We start from the raw sequence: 25,872 nt of genomic DNA on the forward strand, positions 1-25,872 counted from the left end.
CGGCCTGGTGTGGTCCGCGGGGGCCGCCCCACGGGTGCTCCATGGGCCATATAAGGATAAGGAAGACCGGTCCTCTTTTTGGAGAGATGTAGGGTCTGAAAGACCCCAAATCTCTTCTTTACCTTTAACCACTTCCCCCAAATGTACGCCCCGTACGTCCTCGGGTGTCATTGGTAATACCGGGATGGTGGGGGCACCTACAGGCATCATCTCCGTATCATTGTTTGAAGCCAGCAAATTCTCTACAAGGCAGAAGTGATCTGAGGGGCCAATTAGCTACTCGATCATCGATCACTTCTGCGGGTTGCTGAAGGAGGTTCCACCCCCCTCCCCCATCTCTCCAGTCCCATAGAAGAGGCCGGGAGTGATGCGGCCGGCGGCGATGGCTGCCCTGTACAGAGAGAGAGGAACTGACGTTGTCCCCATCTCTATGTAACCCTGGAAACAGTTGTTTACCTTTGTTTACCTGTCCATCAGTGACCAGAGAAGCAGCCGATTGGACCAATCTCAGTCTGATTGGCTGCATGGGGGGGCCATAGGAGAGATTTGGGGTCTAATAGATCCCAAGTCTCTCCATAAAGAATACAGGACATGTCACGGCCCATGCTGTCACAAGAGATGCTGTTCATCCCTTGTGATACAAATAAAGTTATTACCAAAAAATAAAACAAAAAAATGGTATATATATTTTTTTTAAATAAAATAAATAATAAATTATAAAAAAATAATTAAAGCGCCCCCGTCCCACTCTGCTTATGCAAATTGGAATGGATACGTTACTCCCGCACACATATATAAATGGTGATCGCACCGCACATCTGAGGTATTGTCGCGAACGTCAAAGCGAGAGCGATAATTCTATCACCAGACCTCCTGTGCCACTCTAAACTGGTAACCTGTAAAGGTATTTAAAGCATCGCCTATGGAGAATTTTAAGGTCCGTGGTTTGCCGCCATTTCACAGGCAGACGCAATTTTAAAGCGGGAATTGTTAGGTATCTTTTTACTCGGTGTAACATTATCTTTCACAGTATGCAAATAATTGGGCTAACTTTGCGGTTTTATTTATTTTTTTATTCTTGAAAGTGTTTTTTTTTCCAAAAAAACGCTGCGCAAATACCGTGTGACAACAAAAATTGCAACACCCATCATTTTATTCTGTAGGGTCTCTGCTAATAATTTTTGCTAGTAATTTTCTAGCACAAAAAGTAGATTTTTACATGCAGGAGCGAAGTGTCAGAATAGGATTGGAAAGAAGGGGGTTAAAAGCAAATGATAACAAAAAAATTATTTTTTCGCTTTAAAGGAAAAAAAATGTATTTACTTACAGCCTGGACTGGAAGTCACGTCATGACGTCGCTCTGGTCCTCCTCTCTGTACTAATGACACTGGCAGGGAAGGGCTAACCTAGGGGTGACCAAAGGGTTAAATGTGAGCCTAGGGGAGTGTTTTCTAGCTGTACAGGGGAGGGACTTCTGGAATCAACACAGAGACCTGTGATTCTATATAGAAGGATCACAGGCGCTCTGTGATCATTCCAGAGAGAAGAACGGTCAGCTGTGTTTACAACATCCGACCGTCCTTCTCTCTCAGCGGGGATCGATCGCGGGTGCCGGTCCTGTGATTTGGCACCCCCGCTTCCTAATGGGGAAAGCACGCTCCTGCGAACCGACGTACTCAAACGTCGGTTCTTGCAGTCGAGCCAGCCTGCCGCAGTATATCTGTAAGTGGTTAACCCCTTAATCGCCCCTGGGTTAACCCTTTCCCTGCCAGTGTCATTATTACAGTGACAGTGCATATTTTTAGCACTGATTACTGTAGTAATGTCACTGGTCCCCCCCAAAAGTGTCAAAAATGTCAGTTAGGGGTCCGACCCGTCCGCCGCAATGTCGCAGTCCCGCAAAAAATCGCAGATCGCCGCCATTACTAGTAAAAAAAAAAAATGATGACATGAATCTTTCCCGTAGTTTGTAGACGCGATTAACTTTTGCACAAACCAATCAAAATACGCTTATTCTGTTTTTTGTTTTTTTTTACCAATAATATGTAGCAAAATACAAATTGGCCTAAAATTATGAAAAAAATTAGATTTTAAATTTTTTTTTATTATTGGGAATGTTATGTAGCAGAAAGTGAAAATATATATATATCTATATATATATATATAGATATATATATATATATTGTGACAGGAAGTCAGGTAAATCTGGGAATGTAGTCACTGAGAGGAGACACATTCCCACCTGCTTTGAAAGTTCACTGATACTATAGGGTGTTGGCTGCAGAGAGAGCCAGCAGGAAGTTGAAAACCATTCAGCTGTTCAGAATGAGGAGATCAAGGACTCTATAATTTGTCCAGAGAAAATCTATTGAGTGCTGCCTCCTGTCGCTGTGTGAGCTGGGAAGAGGAGGACAGACATACGTGTACCTCCCGACGCCGTGTGGGCATGGGAGAAGGACTGCTGCCGCCTGTCGCCGTGTGGGCTGGGAGAGGGGGACAGTCGGATGTGTGCCTCCCGACAAGCTGGTGAGCATGGGAGAAGACCCCCTACAGCGATGTGAAGCTAAGGAGGGTAACCACGAGTGAAGACGTCTCAAAGGTGAGAAGACAAAGTGTTCCATGTGAAGAGTGTGAAGAGTAAAGGATCCTGTTATAAATGAACATGTGCTGTGTGAAAGAAAACAAAGGGACATGTTCAATGGACAATGTTTGTGCTGTGTGAAAAGCAAACAAATGGACATTTGAGTGTCTGCTGTAGGATCAGCAGTGTCGGCCCAACAGTAGGTTGGAAAGACTTCTTAGGTAGGTTCCAGCTGTGAGAAGGTAGCCGCCCACAGAGGCAAGGATTTATTTTGTGTTTTATTTTATTTTGGATGTTTTGCTGCATACAGCCTGGTGAAGAAAACACCATTTAATAAACCACACTGTTTGTTTGCAAGCACTTGTCGGCTATCTCTCTGTGAAAACGCACCCCAAAAGGGGTCATCCACGCCTACCACCGAGCTAATCCCTTACATATGGTGGAGGTATGCAGTGGGCATAAGCAGAGATCCCTGCAAGGAAGTGCAAATGTTTGATGAACTTTATCTGGTGCATGAGATTGCACAATCTATGTGTGCAGGAGAGAAGATCCTGACAGAAAAAAAAAAAAAAAAAGTGTTTTAAAGAGACAGCGGTCTCAAAATTATTTGATGAACTTTGTTGTGTCTGGTGCAAGTGACTGCACAAACTGTGTGTGCAGGAAAAGAGATCTTGCAAGAGAGAGAAAAACTACATGTGTTAAAGAGACAGTGGTCTGAAAATTTTTTGCTGGACTGTGAAAAATTTATTTGTGGAGTTATTGAAGATGGGGCGATCCAAACGCCTGAAGAATGCAAAGATAGATGAAATGAGAGACCGGATTCTATGGATGGAGGGGATGTTGCCGTCTGAACCAGCCCCATCCATGCCTAAAGAGAGTCTACTAAAGAGGAAGGTTGTTGTCCCTAGCAACACTGATGAAACTGCTATGGAGACGCAGTGTGCTCAGATGAAAAGTAAACTCAAAATGGAGGAGATGTTGAAACATCTGATTATATCAAATGCAGCTCAACAGCAAGCAAATGCAGCTCAACAGCAGGCAAATGCGGATTTTCAGCGGAGCTTTGCAGCTCAACAAAAGGCTCATCAAGAGAGCATGGCAGGCTGGAAACAGAGACGCCAGCAGCCAATGGAGGCCATCGGTTTGGAAGAAACCGAGTATGTGTGCAGGGCTGAGTTGGATGCCTTGCAACGGAAAATGGAAGAAAAGGAACAAGCCTTGGAATTGCTTAAAATGGAGCATAGAAACTTGCAGGAAATGAATGAACTACTCAAGTCTCATGTGTTACAGTGGGAAGAATCCACTGCTCTTCTTTTGATCGAGTTGCAAAAATGTCAAGACACTATAAAGGAGAAAGATACCATCCTCATGGAAAAGGAAATTGAAATTCAGACTTTGCAGAAGCAAAGTATGTGTGAAATGTTGGAGTTGCGTAATCAGCTGGAAAAAAGTCTTCAGTGTTTGGAAGTTACAAAAATAGACCTGCAGGAGTCGCAGGAACAGAATGTTGCTCTGAAAGCGACATTGTCTCTCAGCGACAACGAGAAAAGTGAAAGAGAGGCTAAATTACTGAGTACTGTGTATGAGCTCACCACTTTGAGCAATGTGGTAGATGAATTACGTGCAGACTGTGAAAGTTGGAAAGGTGAAGCCCAACGTTTCCAGCAGCAGTTAAAGGAGAAAGAAGCCTGTGTGGCAGAATTACAGTCTCATTCCCAGAAACTAGCCAATGAGGTGAAGGCTCTTATGCAGGGAAAAGGAGATTGTGAACATAAGAGGGAAAAAGTAGAGGCACAGCTTCTGGAATCGCAAGTCAAGGTGTCAGAAGGTGACCGATTGTGTGCTAAGCTGTCAGAGAAGGCAAACCGACTGCAGGTTGAGTTGGACAATGTTACAAATCAGCTTTCTCAAGCAGACAGCAAATCTAGAGAAATTGCGGAAGATTTTTCTATCTTGGAATCGCAGCTGCAAGACACGCAGGAACTCTTACAGGAAGAGAGGTGTCAAAGGCTGAGTTTTAGCACAAAGCTCAAACAAATGGAAGATGAGAAAAATGGCTTCCTGGAACAATTAAAAGAGGAGGCGGAAGCAAAGAAAAACCTATCAGAGCAAGTCGCAACATTGCAAGCTCAGATAGCGGATATGAAAAAACGCATGGAAGAAAGCGTTGGTTCATTACAGTGTGTTGAAGATGTGAAAAAGAAGTTTGATCAGATGCTTGGTGAAGAGAAGACTGTGTCTGCAAAATATGCAGAAGAACGCGCACGTGCAGAAACGGAGGTGCGTGATAACGAGAGCAAAGCCCTGTTCTTGGCTCGCTCTTTGGAGGAAGCTCTAGAGTGTAAGGCTGAACTAGAAAGTGTTAACAAACAGCTGCGTACAGAAATGGAAGAATTGGTCAGCTCCAAGGATGATGTTGTGAAAAGCGTTCAGGAGCTAGAAAAGTCTAAGCGAGCCTTAGAACAGCAAGTAGAAGAGATGAAGATTCCGTTGCAGGAACTGGAAGAGGAATTCCAGGCAACAGAGGATCTGTCCCAAAGAGGGGATAGTGTGCCTGATGCAGTTTTTAAAAGGATCAGTGTTTTGGGGTCTGTCCTGAGTGAGCCTCAGAAATGTGATGACATGTGGCTTGAATCACCCCTTTGGAATAAACCGTTCCTTCAAAAACTTCAAGCATTGGAAAATGTATCATTAGAGCTTCAGCAAACAAAGGAGCTGAGTAAGAAATGTGATGATTTCTCAGTTCAGGCTGAAAACCTAGTGGGGAAAACTAAGGCTGTTGGTGAAAACGTGAAGCAAATGAATAAGTGCCTTTCAGGGAGTGTTTCCAAAATGGAACTGGTGAAAGACGGGTGGCAGAAGTTTGATCGTGATCTTGAGATGCATTCCATGTGGAATTCAGATAGAGAAAAAGAACTAGGTGACCTTGAGCGGTCAAATAGTTCAGCAGAAAGTGCATTGAAGAAACCTGTAAAAGAATGTGTTGCAGTTCCATGCTTCTTCACTGATGCAGAGAGGAGGTCTATAATGGATACCACCCAGATCGCTGGGTTCAACTGTGTTGTTGCCTTTAACCCCTATGTTGGTGTAAGGAAAGTTGATGATGTTCTGGTTGACTACTTCTGTGAAGAGTTTGGCAAGAAATATAAACTGAATATCAAATCAAATAGTAGGCCTTTACTGCGACTCGCTCAGGAGGGCGAAAAGTTTAAGAAGTTGATGAGTGCAAATGCTTCCGATCTGCCTATGAATATGAAATGTTTGGTGAATGATATTGATATCTCTGGGAAAAGGAACAGGGGTCACTTTGAAGAAATGTGTGACAGCCTGTTGTCTCAATTGGAAAATCCTCTGCACAGCATCTTAGAGCAAGCAAAGCTCAAGAAGGAAGATCATTCCCTTTTACAACAAAAAGTCAATGATTGTGTACAGATGTATGGAGAGGCAACTCAAGTCACAGAGGGATGTCAAGAGTCCCTACTTGGAACAAAGCTTAGTGAAGCAAAGGTTATCAAAGTTTTGTGGAAAACATTTATGGATTGCAGAGAGAGGCGTCTTAAGAATGTTGAAGACATTAAGACTAGCCCAATTGAGTTGCCTATGGATCACGGTCCTCCATGGTGGATTGGACAGACGGTTATGAGGGACAAGCTGTCTGACATTTATGAGAAAGCTGTCAATGAAGATGACAGAAACGAGAAGGAGCAAAATGATGCCAAAAATGCAGTTGAAGAATGTGTATATGAGATGAGAGACAAACTGTGTGGCATTTATGAGAAATCTGTCAATGAAGATGACAAAACAGTTTCATCCGGAAGCTTGAGGATAATAGGAGGCTTATCAGTGAGTCAGCAGTGCCTGACACATGCGTGCCTGGAAATATGTGTCCCAACCCTAGGGTTGAAACAAGAGGGGGGGGTATGTGACAGGAAGTCAGGTAAATCTGGGAATGTAGTCACTGAGAGGAGACACATTCCCACCTGCTTTGAAAGTTCACTGATACTATAGGGTGTTGGCTGCAGAGAGAGCCAGCAGGAAGTTGAAAACCATTCAGCTGTTCAGAATGAGGAGATCAAGGACTCTATAATTTGTCCAGAGAAAATCTATTGAGTGCTGCCTCCTGTCGCTGTGTGAGCTGGGAAGAGGAGGACAGACATACGTGTACCTCCCGACGCCGTGTGGGCATGGGAGAAGGACTGCTGCCGCCTGTCGCCGTGTGGGCTGGGAGAGGGGGACAGTCGGATGTGTGCCTCCCGACAAGCTGGTGAGCATGGGAGAAGACCCCCTACAGCGATGTGAAGCTAAGGAGGGTAACCACGAGTGAAGACGTCTCAAAGGTGAGAAGACAAAGTGTTCCATGTGAAGAGTGTGAAGAGTAAAGGATCCTGTTATAAATGAACATGTGCTGTGTGAAAGAAAACAAAGGGACATGTTCAATGGACAATGTTTGTGCTGTGTGAAAAGCAAACAAATGGACATTTGAGTGTCTGCTGTAGGATCAGCAGTGTCGGCCCAACAGTAGGTTGGAAAGACTTCTTAGGTAGGTTCCAGCTGTGAGAAGGTAGCCGCCCACAGAGGCAAGGATTTATTTTGTGTTTTATTTTATTTTGGATGTTTTGCTGCATACAGCCTGGTGAAGAAAACACCATTTAATAAACCACACTGTTTGTTTGCAAGCACTTGTCGGCTATCTCTCTGTGAAAACGCACCCCAAAAGGGGTCATCCACGCCTACCACCGAGCTAATCCCTTACAATATCTATATATATATATATATATATATATATTTTTTTTTTTTTTCTAGAATTGTCGCTTTTTTTGTTTAAAGCGCAATAAATAAAAATCGCAGAGGTGATGAAATACCACCAAAAGAAAGCTCTATTTGTGGGGAAAAAAAGGACGTCAATTTTATTTGGGTACTGCGTCGCACGACCGCGCAATTTTCCATTAACCACTTGCCGTCCGCTGCCCGACTATATACGGCGGCGGTCAGCCCCTCCCAGGCAAAGTGACGTACCGGTATGTCACTAGCCTGGGAGCGAATAGGGGGCGAGGGCGCGCCGCCGGAGGCACGCTCCCGTCCCCGCTCGTACCCGAAGAAGCCGGCGCGTTTGACCGGTGGACCCGATGTCCGCCAGTCACTCGCGATCGTCGGGTAGAGAGGGAGAAAGTCGCCTGTCACTTTCCCCTGTGTAAAAGCACAGATCACTCGGTCCTGCTATGTAGGACCGTTGATCTGTGCTGTTACACACACAGCCACATCCAATCACAGTAAGAAACACGCCCCTAGGGACACACTTGACCCCTCCCTCTCCAATAAAGTTAACCCCCTTCCCTGCCAGTGTCATTTTACAGTAACAGTGCATATTTTATAGCACTGATTACTGTAGTAATGTCACTGGTACCCCCAAAAGTGTCAAAAATGTCAGTCAAGGGTCTGATCTGTCCGCCGCAATGTCGCAGTCCCACAAAAAAATCGCAGATCGCCGCCATTACTTGTTTTAAAAAAAAAAAACAATAAAAATGATAAAAATCTTTCCCTTAGTTAGTAAACGCAATAACTTTTGCGCAAACCAATCAAAGTACACTTTTTGCGTTTTTTTTTTAACAAACATAGGTAGCAGAAAACAAATTGGCCTAAAATGTTAAAAAAATTTGATTTTTACATTTTTTTGGGGGGGAATTTCATATAAAAAATGTGAAAAATATTGTTATTTTTTCAAAATTGTCGCTGTTTTTTTGTTTATAGCGCATGATCAAAAAATCACACAGGTGATCAAATACCACCAAAGAAAGCTCTGTTTGTGGGAAAAAAAGGATGCCAAATTCATTTAGGTACAGCGTCGCACGACCACGCAATTGTCCATTAAAGTCACGCAGTGCCGAATCGCAAAATAAGCCCTGGTCAGGAAGGGGGTAAAATCTTCCGGGGGGCTTAAGTGGTTAAATTAACACAGTGTCGAATCGCAAAAAATGGCCGGGTCATTAAGGGGGGTAAATCCTTCCCGTCCAGAAGTGATTGTAGGGGAATTATACAAAAAAATGATTGGTTAAACCCACCAGTGCTTTTTATAAACAGCTATATATAGATCAGACCATAATAAGGAGGAAGGAGGGACTTGTTCCAAATCAGGGACAGGGGGGAGCTATGAATTTATCTGAAATCCCACATTGATGTGGTCTGGCCCTTTATAGGAACATTGTGTACAGTGTTAGAGATGGGACAAAGCTTCTCCTCCTTCACCAGGCTAATACAGCACATCAGAGACACCCCAATCCCCCAACTACAGCCCCAGCACACAGGAGTCACCACTACCGGAAGTCTGCAACTCACAACGAGACATTATACGCAGGATTTGCTCCATACAGAGGCTTGAGACGAAAGACAGGCGAAGCTTTGGAACAAAAGACACGCCTCCAGACATAGCTTTGGCCCGAAAGGCACGCCCCCAGACTGATCTTTGGCCCGCAAGGCATGCCCCCAGACTGAGCTTTGGCCCGCAAGGCACGCCTCCAGACTGGGCTTTGAAACGCAAGGCACGCCTCTACCACCGGGTAGCAATGTGTTAGACGAAAGTCACGCCCCCTATTGCTGAGTCGTAAAACGAGCACGGTCACTTACGCAGGACACGCCCCTAGTGGGCAGGGAAGGAGGCGGGCGCCCTTTAGCGTGCTGTGCGGGGCGGTGGCACGTGGAAGAAGTACATTGTTGTAGGTTGGTGACAAATTCGATCTGTGTGTTGTATGTCACCCCCATATATTTATAACTTCATTGTATGTCACCCCCATATATATATATATATATATATATATATAACTTCATTGTATGTCACCCCCATATATATATATAACTTCATTGTATGTCACCCCCATATATATATAACTTCATTGTATGTCACCCCCATATATATATATATATATATAACTTCATTGTATGTCACCTCCATATATATATAACTTCATTGTATGTCACCCCCATTTATATATATATATCTTCATTGTATGTCACCCCCATATATATATATATAACTTCATTGTATGTCACCCCCATATATACTGTGTATATATATATATATATATATATATATATATATATATATATATATATATATACCTACATTGTATGTCACCCCCTATACCGTCTCCATGTCCTCCTATATATAATACATTGTATCAGTGTGTACAGTATATCACCTCCTATACCGTGTCCATGTACTCCTATATATAAATACATTGTATCAGTGTGTATGTCACCCCCCTATACCGTCTCTATGTCCTCCTATATATAATACATTGTATCAGTGTGTATATCACCCCCTATACCGTCTCCATGTCCTCCTATATATAATACATTGTATCAACAGTAAATATCTCCTAAACAGATATTTACCTTACATGCATCCAGTGACGTCACTGGCGCATGCGCTCTGAAGGAACGGCCGATCGTGCCATTCCTTCAGAGTCCAGTGCCGTGACTGTCGGCTCTCGCGCGCGTGCGCGGGAGTGACCTCACCGCGGCTCCGGCCAATCAGATGGCCGGATGCCGCGATCCCGGAAGACGGACGACTGGACATGTCGCCCGTCATAGAGGTGAGTGGGCGGCAAGGCGGGGGCTCGTTCTAAGGTAAGTATTGCATAATGAGCTAATATGCGATGCATACTAGCTCATTATGGCTTTCTCTTGCAGGGTGGAAAAAAAAAAAATGCACGGGTTTACAACCTCTTTAACCTGTCCCCATTGTATCCCTCATTGCCAGCCATGGCAATAGTACTCCGATTATAGACCAGCCTCCCTTACATCTCCTCCAGCCCCTGCTCCTGTAATCTGTCTGTATAATTGGGATGTTTCCTGGAATGTGGCATCCCCGGCGTTGTTCTTAGGTGTAGCGCACTGACAGCGCCTCCTATTTCGACACGAGCTGCCAATTAGTGCTATTTTTTAATGATTTCTGCCTGTGAGAATGGCTTACCTCTGTATCTACAGAACAGGAGCAGGCAAGGATTTGCAGTAAAGTTTAGATCTCACCTGGCAGAGTTTTTCTTTTCCTGACTGCTGATTTGCTGCCATGAACAATGTCATTCTCACATTATCTTTCTGTACTATTCTCACAGAGCTATGTACCATCCCCCGGCGGAGGCCATATTGTGTCAGGTGACCACGATCCGCCATGTCTTGGTGTGCGGTGGGACTAGTCCAGGTCGGGCGGACAAGGAAGACATTTCCAGCGTCTCTATTACTGCAGTGCAGAAGGCTGGCGGCCGGACGGCGGGAGAGCAATGATCTTCTGCAGTTGTGCCGTCGAAGGTTCTTCCTGTTGGGGGAGAAGATGACTCTGGCCTCTGTTCTAGGAGGACGTCACGGCCTGGGGCCCCTGGGAGCCCAAATGAAAAGGAACTTGGTAAAGGAATGGTGGGACGCCATGGTGCTGCACCGGGAACAGGTTCTGCCCATTGACTTTGTGTCACCTACCAGGAACATCCAACCCTTCACCAAGACCACCGCTGAAGACCCTCCCCAAAGCCCGTCTGGACCGCCTCCAAAACCAAAGTCTAACCCAGGAGGAGCTGGAAAAGATGGCCGGTCCTCGCCAAGACCCCCAAGAAAACAACGCTGTCCTTCAATGTAGATCCATCGTCATTAACGTCGCCACCACCTGACCTAAAAGATACAACAAAATCGCTCCATCCACCGCAAAGGCAAACCACCAAATGTCTGGCTTGCGGTTTGACTATATGGTAACAATGACACAAATAGAGATGGGCTGAACACCCCCGTTCGGGAATTCTGCCACAAACCCATTAAAGGCTATGGGGGCCGAACATGAGAAATCAAAAGTCCCCATTATGAAGGCTTATATGCAAGTAATTGGCCATGAAAAGGGTATGGGGGCTGGGTACTACCCTGGGGGACAAGTATCAATGCAACATTTTTTCACAGGAGCAGTGATTTTAATAATGCTTAAAGTGCAACAATAAAAATGAAAAAGTGCCTGGGCGGGTGGGGTCCCCTTAGTCTGCCTGTAAAGTGGAGCATCTGTACCATGTATAGAACCTGCTGCAGCAAAACAGACATTTATCAACGAAAAAATTATATTTAAATCACACTTAAATTGATTTGCAAGTGCTGGCACCCGGCTATTTAAAAAAGAAAGAAGGAAACGGTGTGGGGTCCCCCCAGTACTTACCAGACCCTTATCCAAGCATGCATCCTCCTACAAGGGCCTCTTACACACAACCTTGGGCTGTGTTTGTGGGGGTCTGTGGGTAAGGGGCTTATCGAAATCTGGCAGCCCCCTTTTAACAAGGGGGCCCCCAGGTCCTATTCCCTCCCCCCTCCCATGGGAATGAGTAGGGTACCCCTACTCATTCACCAAAAAAGTGTCAAAATAAAAAACAGTAGACAGGTTTTTTTTTTTACAATTTCTTTTATTAAAAAGAAAACAACGCTGTCCTTCAATGTAGATCCATCGTCATTAACGACGCCACCACCTGACCTAAAAAATACAACAAAATCGCTCCATCCACCGCAAAGGCAAACCACCGAATGTCTGGCTTGCCGTTTGACAGTTCTTATATAGATAAGGGCGGGGCCACCTGGCGACATCACCTGGTGGCACCGCCCCCCTGTGATGTCATTGACCCAGCAAGTATTGGTGAGGTCACAAGGGGGGGCGGTGCCACCAGGTGACATCAGCTGACATCATCAAATATGACAGTTCTTCGGTTAGGACGGGGCCACCTGGTGACATCAACTGGTGGCACCGCCCCCCAGTTATGTCATCGACCCAGCATGCACTGGTTGGTGATGTCACAAGGGGGGCGGTGCCACCAGGTGTTGCAGCCAGGTGGTCTCGCTCTTACCTAATATAAGAACTGTCAAACGGCAAGCCAGCCATTGGGCAGTTTGTCTTTGCGGTGGGCGGAGGCATTTTTTTTTCAGGTCCGGTGGTGGCGGCGTTGTGATTGACGATCGATCTACATTGGAGGACAGCGTTTTTTTTTTAGTTTTTAATAAAGGATTTGTCAATAACCTGTCTACTGTTTTAGTTAATTTTGACATTTTTTTTTGATGAATGGGTCGGGGTACAATGTACCCAATACTCACATATGGTGGGCAAGACCCGATTCTGATGCCCGCAGACCCCCCACAACCACACCCCAAGATTTTGGGGAAGAGATCCTTGTCCCCTTCAACATGTCCCCTGCCCCAAAGCACCCCTGCCTGTTGAGGGCATGTGGTCTGGTATGGTTCAGGAGGGGGTGGGGGCCCACACTCATCATTTTCCCACCCCACCCCCACCCTTTACCTGACTCCCCTGCCTGCATGCTCTGATAAGGGACTGGTATGTATTGTGGGGGGGGGGGGGGGTTGGGGGGCCCCCACACCGTTTTTTTTTGACCGCTGATGGCTCATTGGTTGTTAAGGACGCTGTAGCCGGCTTCCCGGCCGCTCCTTTACAACCAGCTTATACTGCACCCTTATTGGGCAGAGCTTGCGTAGAATGCGCTGTGCAGCACAGGGAACACCCAGCAAACACCCTGCAAATTTGGGTGTTATAGCTAATAATAAGCTCAATAATAAGCTCAAACTCCTGCTGAGGCTGAACCGTTCGCCCAACACTAGACGCAAACTACTGCAGGATATGTCACCATTGTGGGAGGGGCAGAGACACAAACTACTGCAGGAAATGTCACCATTGTGGGAGGGGCAGAGACACAAACTACTGCAGGAAATGTCACCATTGTGGGAGGGGCAGAGACACAAACTACTGCAGGAAATGTCACCATTGTGGGAGGGGCAGAGACACAAACTACTGCAGGAAATGTCACCATTGTGGGAGGGGCAGAGACACAAACTACTGCAGGAAATGTCACCATTGTGGGAGGGGCAGAGACACAAACTACTGCAGGGAATGTCACCATTGTGAGAGGGGCAGAGACACAAATTACTGCAGGAAATGTCACCATTGTGGGAGGGGCAGAGACACAAACTACTGCAGGAAATGTCACCATTGTGGAAGGGGCAGAGACACAAACTACTGCAGGAAATGTCACCATTGTGGGAGGGGCAGAGACACAAACTACTGCAGGAAATGTCACCATTGTGGGAGGGGCAGAGACACAAACTACTGCAGGAAATGTCACCATTGTGGGAGGGGCAGAGACACAAAACTGCAGGAAATTTCACCATTGTGGGAGGGGCAGAGACACAAATTACTGCAGGAAATGTCACCATTGTGGGAGGGGCAGAGACACAAACTACTGCAGGAAATGTCACCATTGTGGGAGGGGCAGAGACAAACTACTGCAGGAAATGTCACCATTGTGGGAGGGGCAGAGACACAAACTACTGCAGGAAATCTCACCATTGTGGGAGGGGCAGAGACACGAATTACTGGGGGAAAATCTCACCATTGTGGGAGGGGCTGAAAATGTTGACTTTTTAAAATATTTTTTCAATTTTAGGTGCCTTGTATTATTACCCCCCTTGTTTGGAGCTCCTGAACAGAAAGTTGCCTTTTGGTATTGCAGAGGTGGGGAGATGTTTTCATCCAATCTCAGACAACAAGGATCTGCACCTGCAGGTCAGCCATCTTGTAATGTACCTAGTAATGGGGGGGGGTCCAAATTAGTGTGCAGAATACAATGTATTTCTCATTTGTCTTTTACCCACAATGCAGTTTGTTAGTAACTCTCAGGTGTGTGCGCTCTGATTAATACCGGGGAAGGAGATTGGAGGTCACATGGGTTCACAGGCCACCGATTTAATCAACTGGTGCAAAATCCTAAAAACAAGAGATAGAATCCTACTGACAGCGATAAAGCGATAAAGTTCAGGAGTAGAATTGATTTTTATGAGGTTATTAAGTTCCTGTAAGTTGATAAATTTTACTTTCATGTTCTAGGGTGGGGGAGAGGACGACGGCCTCTCTGGTCTGGTTCAGCTCAGCCAAGACTTGCGCTCAGTGGCGGGACTACTGGCTGCGGCAACGGCTGCTGTGGTGGAGGAAGGTGAGCGCCCTGTGATTGCTGAGACATCTATGGGGGCTATTTATAAGAGATGAGATACACTATATTGTCAAAAGTATTGGGACGCCTGCCTTTACACACATGAACTTTAATGGCATCCCAGTCTTTGTCCGTAGGGTTCAATATTGAGTTGGCCCCCCCTTTGCAGCTACTTGAACTACAAGTCCCATGAGGCATTGCAAGGCTGACAGTTACAAGCATGACTCCTAAAGGCAGAGGCATGATGAGACTTGTAGTTCGCAACAGCTGGAGGGCCCCAGGTTGAGCATGCATTCTGTATAGTGTAAACTTCACAAGTAGGCTGTAATAGCAATTCATTAAACAGAGTTGGAACATTGCTGATACCTGTGTAGCTTACATCATAGAGAACTACACTATGTCAAAAGTATTGGGACGCCTGCCTTTACACACACATGAACTTTAATGGCATCCCAGTCTTAGTCCGTAGGGTTCAATATTTAGTTGGCCCACCCTTTGCAGCTATAACAGCTTCAAATCTTCTGGGAAGGCCGTCCACAAGGTTTAGGAGTGTGTCTGTGGGAATGTTTCACCATTCTTCCAGAAAAAGTGTTCCTTTAAATTTTTGAGCAGTGTATGTGTGTGTGTCTATTAGAGATAAGGGCCATACACACTATCAGATTATCTGAAGACTTTTTCCTTCAGATTTACCTTTTCTATGTAGTGCAAGGGCCTGCCGGATTGCATACAAATTGAAAGTGTTTAGGTTTGACCTCATATTATATGGTTTTGGTAAGTCTACAGACAAAAGTCTTCAGATAATCTGATAGTGTGTATGGCCCAATAGACCGATATGTTTTTTTCAGGGCCGATACCGATATTTTGGTCACAATGTTTCGGTATCGGCCGATATGGGCCGATATTTTGTACATTTTAAAGTTTTGAAAAATAAAGACAATTTTTGACACAAATCTGGTACTGAACATGTTAATTTTTGTTTAATGCCTACTGGCGGGCTTGCTGGCACCCTGTGGTGGGTGGGTGGCTGGTTGGCACAGGGGTTGTGGGTGGCTGGCTGGCTGGTACAGGGCCTGTGGTTGGCTGGCTGGCACACTGTCTGTGGGTGGCTGGCTGTCTGGAATCCTGTGGTGGGTGGGTGGCTGACTGGCTGGTACAGTGCTTGTGGGTGTCAGGTAAAGGGCCTGTGGGTGGCTGGCTGGCTCACTGGTACAGGGCCTGTGGATGTGGGTGGGTGGCTGGCTGGTACAGGGCCTGTGGATGTGGGTGGGTGGCTGGCTGGTACAGGGCCTGTGGATGTGGGTGGCTGGCTGGTACAGGGCCTGTGGATGTGGGTGGCTGGCTGGCACCGGGCTGCTGTGGGTGGGTGTATGGCTGTGATACAGTCTCCGTGAGACTAGGCCGACTCCAGAGGAGGCTGTCCAAGGCGAGGGAGGCGGCCTAAGAAGGCAGAATGAAGTCACAAAAATATCGGCCAGTTCCAAGGCCAATACTGATATATCAGGGAAAGTGCATATCGGCCACGCCGGTAATTGGTCTATCCCTAGTGTGGGTGTGTGTGTGTGTATATATATATATATATATATATATATATATATATATATATATATATATATATATATATTGTATATATAGTGCTCAAATAAATTAAAGGAGCTTTTTTGAATCCGAGTATAGCATCAAGTCAGTTAAACTCCTGGTATATTGATCTGGTCAGTTAAGTAGCAGAGGGCGTTGTTAATCAGTTTCAGCTGCTTTGGTGTTAATGAAATTACCAACAGGTGCACTGGATGGGCAAAAGGAGACAACCTTCAAAACAAAAATGCTTTTACAGGTGGAGGCCACTGACATTTTTTTCCCTACCCATTTTTTTTCTGACTGTTTTTCACGAGTTTTTCATTTGGCTGGGGTCAGTGTCACTACTGGTAGCATGAGGCCATACCTGGACCCTATAGAGGTTGTACACGCAGTCCAACTCCTCCACGATGGCACATTAATCCGTACCATTACCAAGAGCATGGAGGAGATTCCAGGAGACAGGCAGTTACTCTAGGACAGTGTTTCTCAACTCCGGTCCTCAGTGCACACTAACAGGCCAGATTTTAAGTATTACCTTGGAGAGATGCAGACTAGAATTCTGCAATCACTGAGCAGCAAATTATATCACCTGTGATGTATTTCAGTTATCTTGCAAACCTGGCCTGTTAGTGTGCCTTGAGGACCGGAGTTGAGAAACACTGCTCTAGAAGAGCTGGACAGGGCCATAGAAGGTCCTTAACCCATCAGCGGGACCGGTATCTGCTCCTTTGTGCAAGGAGGAACAGGATGAGCACTGCCAGAGCCCTACAAAATGACCTCCAGCAGGCCACTGGTGTGAATGTCTCTGAACAATCAGAAACAGACTTCATGAGGGTGGCCTGAGGGCCCGACTTCCTCTAGTGGGCTCTGTGCTCACTGCCCTGCCTCAGTGAACACCAGAATTGGCAGCTCCACCACTGGCACCCTGTGCTTTTCACAGATGAGAGCAGGTTCACCCTGAGCACATGTGACAGACGTGAAAGGAAGGGAGAGATGTGGGCGCTCTGGTGAGGAAGGCTGTCTGGTCCTTTGTTGCGGTAGAGCGGTTGCACTGAGGGCAGCACTTGTGTGAGAAGCAGCTCTATAGGATCATATAAGGAAAGAAAGACGCCTCTAAGTGCAGAATTCTAAGGATTTATTATTTGATGCAAGGGATTAAAAACATTTACAAGATGGCAGAGATAACAGGCATGTATTAATTGTCCTCTTTTGGTTTGCTGTGTCCTCTGTCTGCCGGGTGAGGGAGGATGAGAGAGCCGTCCTGCAGCTGTCCGGATTACCTGGTGACGTGGAGGAACGAGGAAGCGGAGAGGCAGATGGTGGCCCGGGTTCCAGAACCAAGCTGCAACGCTCGTGGCCTGTATGGCGTCAGGGGAAAGCGTTGGGCGGTAACGCGTTTCAGAGCATGTGTGACTCCTTCGTCAGACCTAAGCCCATGTTTGTTCAGCAGGCTCAGAGCCTTGTGTTCAAACTCTCCGAAAGCCAATCGATGGCCTCCCGACCCTTTTGGCTACCTCTGTCCAATCAACTCCTCACTAGGCATGTGACGATATCAGATTTCCATGCTGCGATTAATTGATTAGGGTTTTGTCACGGTATACGGTATTATCACGGTATTCAATTATTAAACTTAAATTAATAAATTTCTACCTCACTTGAATTTCATTGCTGAATTTAGGGACTTTGGTTCACTTTTGCACATAATTATGTAGTCAGTCAGTACAGACTCTGTGAACCAGGCCTAAAATAAGCCATCAAGCAGTGTCTGGCCTGCCTGGTGATGACTGGTCCTGGCTCTCTGATGCGATGGCCTGGTCATTAGGGGCTAAATCCTTGCGGCCCAGAAGTGGTTAAACCTGCAGGAGGACCGGTGTTTTTATTTGTAAATTACTTTTCACATGCTTTAGGCCTAGTTCACATGTATGCTGGTTGGCGGTTCACATGTATGCGGGTTGGAGGCCCACATTTGCACAGGCATAGCAGCCCATTGATTTGAATGGGCTGCTATGCCCTCATTTTACGCAGAAAAAAGGTGCATGCAGCATTTTAAAAAAATGCAGTGGCCTTTAAATCCATCCTACTTCTGCACCATGCGACTTACCTGCAGTTACTGCTCTGGCAAGCTTTCTGCGTTTTTAAATATATGGGCCCAGCATTTAAAAACAGTTTGCGTGTGCAGGAACTGCAAGTAAGTCGCATGGTGCAAAAGCAGGATGGGGTTCACGGCCACTGCATTTTTTAAAATTCTGCATGCGGCTTTTTTCAGCTGAAAACGCAGGCATAGCAGCCCAACCCCATTCAAATCAATGGGCTGCTATCCCTATCCCTGTGCAAATATGGGCCGCCAACCCACATACATGTGAACCGCTAACCCGCATACATGTGAACTAGGCCTAAAGCAATAGTAAAGGAATTTATAGATAAAAACACCGCTCCTCCTGCAGGTTTAACCACTTCTGGGCCGCAAGGATTTGCCCCCTTAATGACCAGGCCATTGGATCGGAGCGCCAGGACCAGTCATCAACAGATAGGCCAGACACTGCTTGATGGCTATATACTAATGTAATGTGGGCTGCTATGCCTGTGCATCTATATATATATATATATATGCTGCTATGCCCGTGTATGTATTTCTATCTATCTATCTATATCTCCATCTCTATCTATCTATATCTCCATCTATATCTCTATCTCCATCTATCTGTATATCTATCTCTCCATCTATCTGTATATCTATCTCTCCATCTATCTGTATATCTATCTCTCCATCTATCTGTATATCTATCTCTCCATCTATCTGTATATCTATCTCTCCATCTATCTGTATATCTATCTCTCCATCTATCTATCTAGTGACAGTGTATGGTAAAAGTACTTGCAGACACTTGTAGAAGGCAGGTGTTCCGTGAGAATTACCTACCCGTGAGAAAAACCTACCCCTCGTCACTTCCGGTGCACGGCACTGTATGTAATGCGGCAGTTTCATTAAAATAACTGTGCTGCAATACGAGTGATCTCCGCTCCTGCCCCTGGCACTTCCCTCATCTCGGCTACTAAATATAGCGGAGATGACTCGCTGTTGCAGCCCAGCTGTTTTATGTAGCCGCGGCGTGGGTAGATTTTCTTCACGGTACACCGACATATTTCCATACTAGTGCGCATGAGCACTAGTCAGCTCCTCTGTTGTCCCATTAGGTATCCGGGGCTGTGAGCATGCGCACTGCTGCGCTGCTCAGCTGTTCCTGGCCGGAAGTGACGAGGGTAGGTTTTTCTCACGGGCTAGGTAATTCTCACGTTACACAGGCACTGTGTCTCTCACTGTGTCAAAGCAAGCTACTCCCTAGGGGGGGAACCTCTGGGTGAGTCTAGGATGGAAAGGGACCTGGGGGTACTGGTAGACAACAGGCTTGGCAGTGGCATGCAATGCCAAGCCGCTGCAAGCAAAGCCAACAGAATACTGGGATGTATAAAAAAGGGGATTCACTCCAGAAATAAAGAGATTATTCTCCCGCTCTACAAGACTCTGGTCCAGCCACATTTGGAGTATGCTGTCCAGTTCTGGGCACCGGTCCTCAGGAAGGATGTGCTGGAATTGGAAAGAGTCCAGAGAAGGGCAACAAAAATAATTAGGGGAATGGAGGACATCAGCTATGAGGAAAGACTACAAGCACTGAACTTATTCTCTCTGGAGAAAAGACAATTGAGGGGGGATATGATATCAATGTACAAATACTGTATTGGCGACCCTAGCATAAGGAACAAACTATTCAGAGAAAGGGAATACAATAAGACACGTGGCCATTCACTAAAACTAGAGGAAAGGCGATTTAACCTTAAAATGCGTAAGGGGTTCTTCACTGTAAGAGCGGTAAGGATGTGGAATTCTCTTCCACAAGCAGTCGTATCAGCTGGGAGCATTGATAGTTTCAAAAAACGATTAGATGGGCACCTTGGAGACCACAACATACAGGGGTACACAATGTACGGTTAAAAGCAAACACACACACATCATAGGTTGAACTGGATGGACTGATGTCTTTTTTCAACCTCACTAACTATGTAACTATGTGTCTCTCTGAGCCCGGGAAGGAAGCATGTGGGTGTGTGCTGAGTGGGAGCTGTCTGATTGGTTACAGGGAGGAGCTAAGTCTCTCACTCTAGGATCATATTACCAGAGCTGTTTTCTATTGAGTGAGTGAACTGAGTCATCCAAATGTATCAATTCACAAGTCAGACCCAGGAGCAGAGAAACTCTGTATTTTAAAAATGCCACAATAACAATACCATGGGTATGCAATACCGCGATATATCGAATTACCGAAAACCGGCATATGTCTACTCCTCACAAGACTATCCTATCCTGATGGTCTTGTGAGGCGTTGATTGGACAGAGGAAGTCGAAAGGGCCGGGAGGTCGTCAGTTGGCTCTCAACGGAGAGTTTGAACACAAGGCTCTGACTCTGTGCCTGCTGAACAAACATGGGCTTAGGTCTGACGAAGGAGCCGCACATGCTCTGAAACACGTTATGGCGTTGGGCATATCAGCCGTGTGCGTTCCAGCTTGGTTCTGGAACCTGGGTCGCTATCTGCCTCTCCGCTTCCTCGTTCCTCCACGTCACCAGGGAATCCAGACAGCTGCAGGACAACTCTCTCATCCTCCCTCACCCAGCAGACAGAGGACACAGCAAACCAGAAGAGGACAATTAATACATGTCTGTTATCTCTGCCATCTTGTAAGTGTTTTTTTTTTTGTTTTTTTTAATCCCTTGCACCAAATAATAAATCCTTTTAATACTGCACTTAGAGGCGTCTTTCTTTCCTGACAGATGTGGAGAACATTATGCTGCCTGTAACATCGTTCAGCATGACCGGTTGGGTGGTGGGTCAGTGATGGTCTGGGGGAGGCGTATCCATGGAGGGACACACAGACCTCTACAGGCTAGACAATGGCACCCTGACTGCCATTAGGTATCGGGATGAAATTCTTGAACCCATTGTCAGACCCTATGCTGGTGCAGTGGGTCCTGGGTTCCTCCAGGTGCAAGACAATGCCAATGCAGGACATGTGGCGAGAGTATATAGCCAATATTGAAAAGAAAGGGGTGCGCTGATTAGGTGAAAGGCTGCAACCAGATGATAGGATGTGTTAATGTTTAAAAGTGATGGTGCGCTTTTCTTAAATGTGAAAAATCATATATTGAACAATATATAACAAAATTGGGAAAAAACCAACTCAAAATCACAGTATTAGGTGAATAGGTGTAAAATAAACAAACATAATGATCAAATAACACTCGATGTGACTTTTCAAATAAACATTGAAATAAAAGTCCATTGAATAATGTGATCCAAAATGTGAAAAAATGGTGAAGAAAATCCAATTAAAAATCAAGGTGATGATGTAGTGTTCCCTCCACCGGGTGAAATGCCTCCTTACCTGGCGGAAAGAAGGTAAGTGCCTGATAATGATATTCTAATAAGGAATCGGTGCTCTATTTCCACCTGCACACGTGCACGTGTGCAGGTGGAAATAGAGCACCATTTTTTCACATTTTGGATCACATTATTCAATGGACTTTTATTTCAATGTTTATTTGAAAAGTCACATCGAGTGTTATTTGATCATTATGTTTGTTTATTTTACACCTATTCACCTAATACTGAGAGTATATAGCCAGTTCCTGGAGGATGAAGGAATTGATGCCATTGAATGGCCCCCACGCTCGCCTGATCTTAATCCAATAGAACACCTCTGGGACATTATGTTTTGATCCATCCGACGCCGCCAGGTTGCACCTCAGTCTGTTCAGGAGCTCAGTGATGCCCTGGTCCAGATCTGGGAGAAAATACCCCAGGACACCATCCGCCGTCTCATTAGGAGCATCCCCTGATGTTGTCAGGCATGCATACAAGCATGTGGGGGCCATACAAACTACTGAGGACCATTCTGAGGTCCTGCAATGAAATTTTAGCAAAATGGACTCCCCTGCTGCATTGTTTTTTAACTTTGATTTTCGGGGTGTCTTTGAATTCGGCCCTCTGTAGGGTGATAATTTTCATTTCCATCAGACGATGTGGCATCCTTTCCTTCCTAACACATTACCCAGTACATACCAGTATAGATCCTAACACATTACCCAGTCCATACCAGTATAGATCCTAACACATTACCCAGTCCATACCAGTATAGATCCTAACACATTACCCAATCCATACCACTATAGATCCTAACACATTACCCAGTCCATACCAGTATAGATCCTAACACATTACCCAGTCCATACCAGTATAGATCCTAACACATTACCCAGTCCATACCAGTATAGATCCTAACATATTACCCAGTCCACACCAGTATAGATCCTAACACATTACCCTGTCCATACCAGTATAGATCCTAACACATTACCCAGTCCATACCAGTATAGATCCTAAAACATTAGCCAGTTCATACCAGTATAGATCCTAACGCATTAGCCAGTCCATTCCAGTATAGATCCTAACGCAATAGCCCAGTCCATACCAGTATAGATCCTAAAACATTAGCCAGTCCATACCAGTATAGATCAACACATTACTGAGTCCATACCAGTATAGATCCTAACACATTACCCAGTCCATACCAGTTGAGATCCTAACACTTTACCCAGTCCATACCAGTATAGATCCTAACACATTACCCAGTCCATACCAGTATAGATCCTCATACATTACCAAGTCCATACCAGTATAGATCCTAACACATTACCCAGTCTATACCAGTATAGATCCTAACACATTACCCAGTCTATACCAGTATAGATCCTAACATATTACCCAGTCCATACCAGTATAGATATCCATCATGATATTTTTCCCCATTGAGATCTGAGGTGTTTTCAAAGTGTTGCTTTAATATTTTTTGAGCAGTGTATGTATGTATATATATATATATATATATATATTATAAAATGTATTTTTACATATGACGAAATGCTGAAAAAGCATGCCTGGACCTGACTGTACGGTGCTATTTTCTCACCCCTCCCCCCCTCTGTGTCCAGTTTGCTCAGTTGCCGTCCAGATTCAGCAGCGGTGACCACCCTGACGAAGACGGAAGGAAAATGACCCTCATACAGTACGACTTCCCCTGGGGCAAGGAGCCAATTGAACGCCTCTGCAGCCTAGATGACTCCGCCCTCACCCAGATGCACCGTGGGCCCATCGCTCATCTTCAGGTATGTCACACCGACTACACGCAGAATCAATCAATCAATGTCATTTCCAATCCTTTTACTTGCAGCGATCATTAAAGGTCAACTCCCAGTTTCGTGGGGAAAAAATTTAGTAAAGAAAAATAATATATAGAATTGTGACAGTAGTTATATTGTAATTGTATGTTCTTAACCACTTCCGCCCCGGAAGATTTTACCCCCTTAATGACCAGGCCCTATTTTGCAATTCGGCACTGCGTAACTTCAACTGACAATTGTGCGGTCGTGCGACGCTGTACCCAAACTAAATTGACGTCCTTTTTTTCCCCACAAACAGAGCTTTCTTTTGGTGGTATTTGACCACCTGTACGATTTTTATTTTTTACGCTAATAAAACAAAAAGAGCGACAATTTTGAAAAAAATATTTTTTTCACATTCTGCTATATAACATTCCCAAAAAAATTTTAAAAATGTAAATTTTTTTAACATTTTAGGCCAATTTTTCTGCTACATATTTTTAGTAAAAAAAAAATGAAATAAGCGTATTTTGATTGGTTTGCGCAAAATTTATTGCGTTTACTAACTAAGGGTAAGATTTATGTCATTTTTGTTGTGGTGTTTTTTTTTTTTTTATTAGTAATGACGGTGATCTGCGATATTTTTTTTTTTTTTTAGCGGGACTGCGACATTGTGGCGGACAGATCGGACCCCTGACTGACATTTTTGACACTTTTGGGGGGACCAGTGACATTACTGCAGTAATCAGTGCTAAAAATATGCACTGTTACTGTAATAATGACTTTGACAGGGAAGGGGTTAACCTTGTTGGTGATCAAGGGGTTAAATGTGAGCCCAGGGGAGTGATTCTAACTGGGGGGGGGGGGGCGTGGCTTGTGAAATGATCATAGAGACATGTGATCCTATATAGAAGGATCACAGGAGCTCTGTGATCATTCCAGGGAGAAGAATGGTCAGCTGTGTTTACAACATCCGACCGTCCTTCTCTCTCAGCGGGGAGCGATCGCGGGTGTCAGGCGGCAATCCGAGGCGCCTGCCCGCGGCATCGGCTTCTCCGCTGACGAGCGTGGGCCGGAGTGCGCCGCCAGTGGCACACGCTCGCCCCCTAGACTCCCCAGAGCAAGCGCCGTATATGTACGGCGATTTGCCTGGAAGCGGCTGCCTGCAAGCAGTACATCTGCGTCGGGCGGTCGGCAAGCAGTTAAAAATGACCTTTCCGTTTTTAATCTGCAGTTGCTGTAATTTTCTGTAAAATGCAATATGGCCACCTGGAGGCGCTGTGTACACATATAGACAGAGCGCAATTTCCTGCTGGTGTGATTGGCTCGCTGATTTTCCCAGAAGTCTGCACTGAGATACAAGTCAGATTTTTGGGCATCACATTTTTGGTGAGATACTCCGAATAGAAAATCCCGTCTACAGGGATGCAGACCCTGCCACTTTCTTCATTAAAGCCCTGCAGGTGCAGCAGCTGATTGATAATTATAAAGTCACTCCCATTCACATTCACTTGGCACATGGACACAGAGGAACAAACAATGATTTCTTCAGAATAACAAAAGGAAGGAATCTACAACAAGGTTTGCTACAATCCCTGCAATGTACAGAGATCACCCAAGGGGGGGGGGGGGGGGGGGGTTCTTCTCAACAAGAGTGGAGTTATTCTTTAACCACTTGCCGACCGCCCCAAGTACATATACTGCGGCGGTCAGCCCCCCCCCCCCCCCCCCCCTGGGCAAAGTGACGTATGGGTACGTCACTCGCCCGCTATCCAATAGGGGGCGAGAGCGCGTCGCGGAGGCGCGCTCCCGCTCGTTCACTGCCATCCCAGTGCGATTGACCAGCGGCTCCGATGTCCACTGGCCATTCTCGATCTCCCGCTGGAGAGGGAGAAAGGCAGGCGGCTGATGTAAACAAAGCCGTCTGTCATTCTCCCTGATGTAACTGTAGAGATCATATGATCCTCCTATGTAGGATCGTATGTCTCTGTGGTTACATCAAAAGCAACGCCCCTTTACAGTTAGAAGCACACCCCTAGGGACACACTTAACCCCTTGATCTCTAATAAAGTTAACCCCTTCCCTGCCAGTGTCATTTTTACAGTAACAGAGCATATTTATAGCACTGATTACTGCAGTAATGTCACTGGTACCCCCAAAAGTGTCAAAAATGTCTGCCGCAATGTCGCAGCCCCACAAAAAAAATCGCAGATCGCCGCCATTACTAGTTAAAAAAAAAAAAAACAATAAAAATGACAAAAATCTTTCCTGTAGTTAATAAACGCAATAACTTTTGCGCAAACCAATCAAATTACGCTTATTGCGATTTTTTTCACCAAAAATATGTAGCAGAAAACAAATTGGCCTAAAATGTTAAAAAATTTTGATTTTTAAATTTTTTTTTTTGGGGGGGGGGGGGGGATTTCATATAAAAAAATGTGAAAAAATATTGTTGTTTTTTCAAAATTGTCACTCTTTTTTTGTTTATAGCGCAAAA

The 25,872-nt window shown here is 45.4% G+C and overlaps 1 pseudogene across 1 annotated transcript in view; it reads left to right on the forward strand.

Moving 5' to 3' along the window:
- Positions 1 to 25,872, forward strand: part of LOC309552517 — a 154,648-nt pseudogene that overhangs the window by 53,442 nt on the left and 75,334 nt on the right. Inside the window, exons 2-5 of the transcript in view lie at positions 10,693 to 11,203; positions 14,047 to 14,182; positions 14,487 to 14,592; positions 23,208 to 23,381. The product of the transcript in view is annotated as an uncharacterized misc_RNA (transcript). The remainder of the gene's footprint in view (positions 1 to 10,692; positions 11,204 to 14,046; positions 14,183 to 14,486; positions 14,593 to 23,207; positions 23,382 to 25,872) is intronic.

This window comes from Pelophylax lessonae, assembly GCF_965119305.1.
Source record: "Pelophylax lessonae genome assembly, chromosome: 4".
Lineage (NCBI taxonomy): Eukaryota > Metazoa > Chordata > Amphibia > Anura > Ranidae > Pelophylax > Pelophylax lessonae.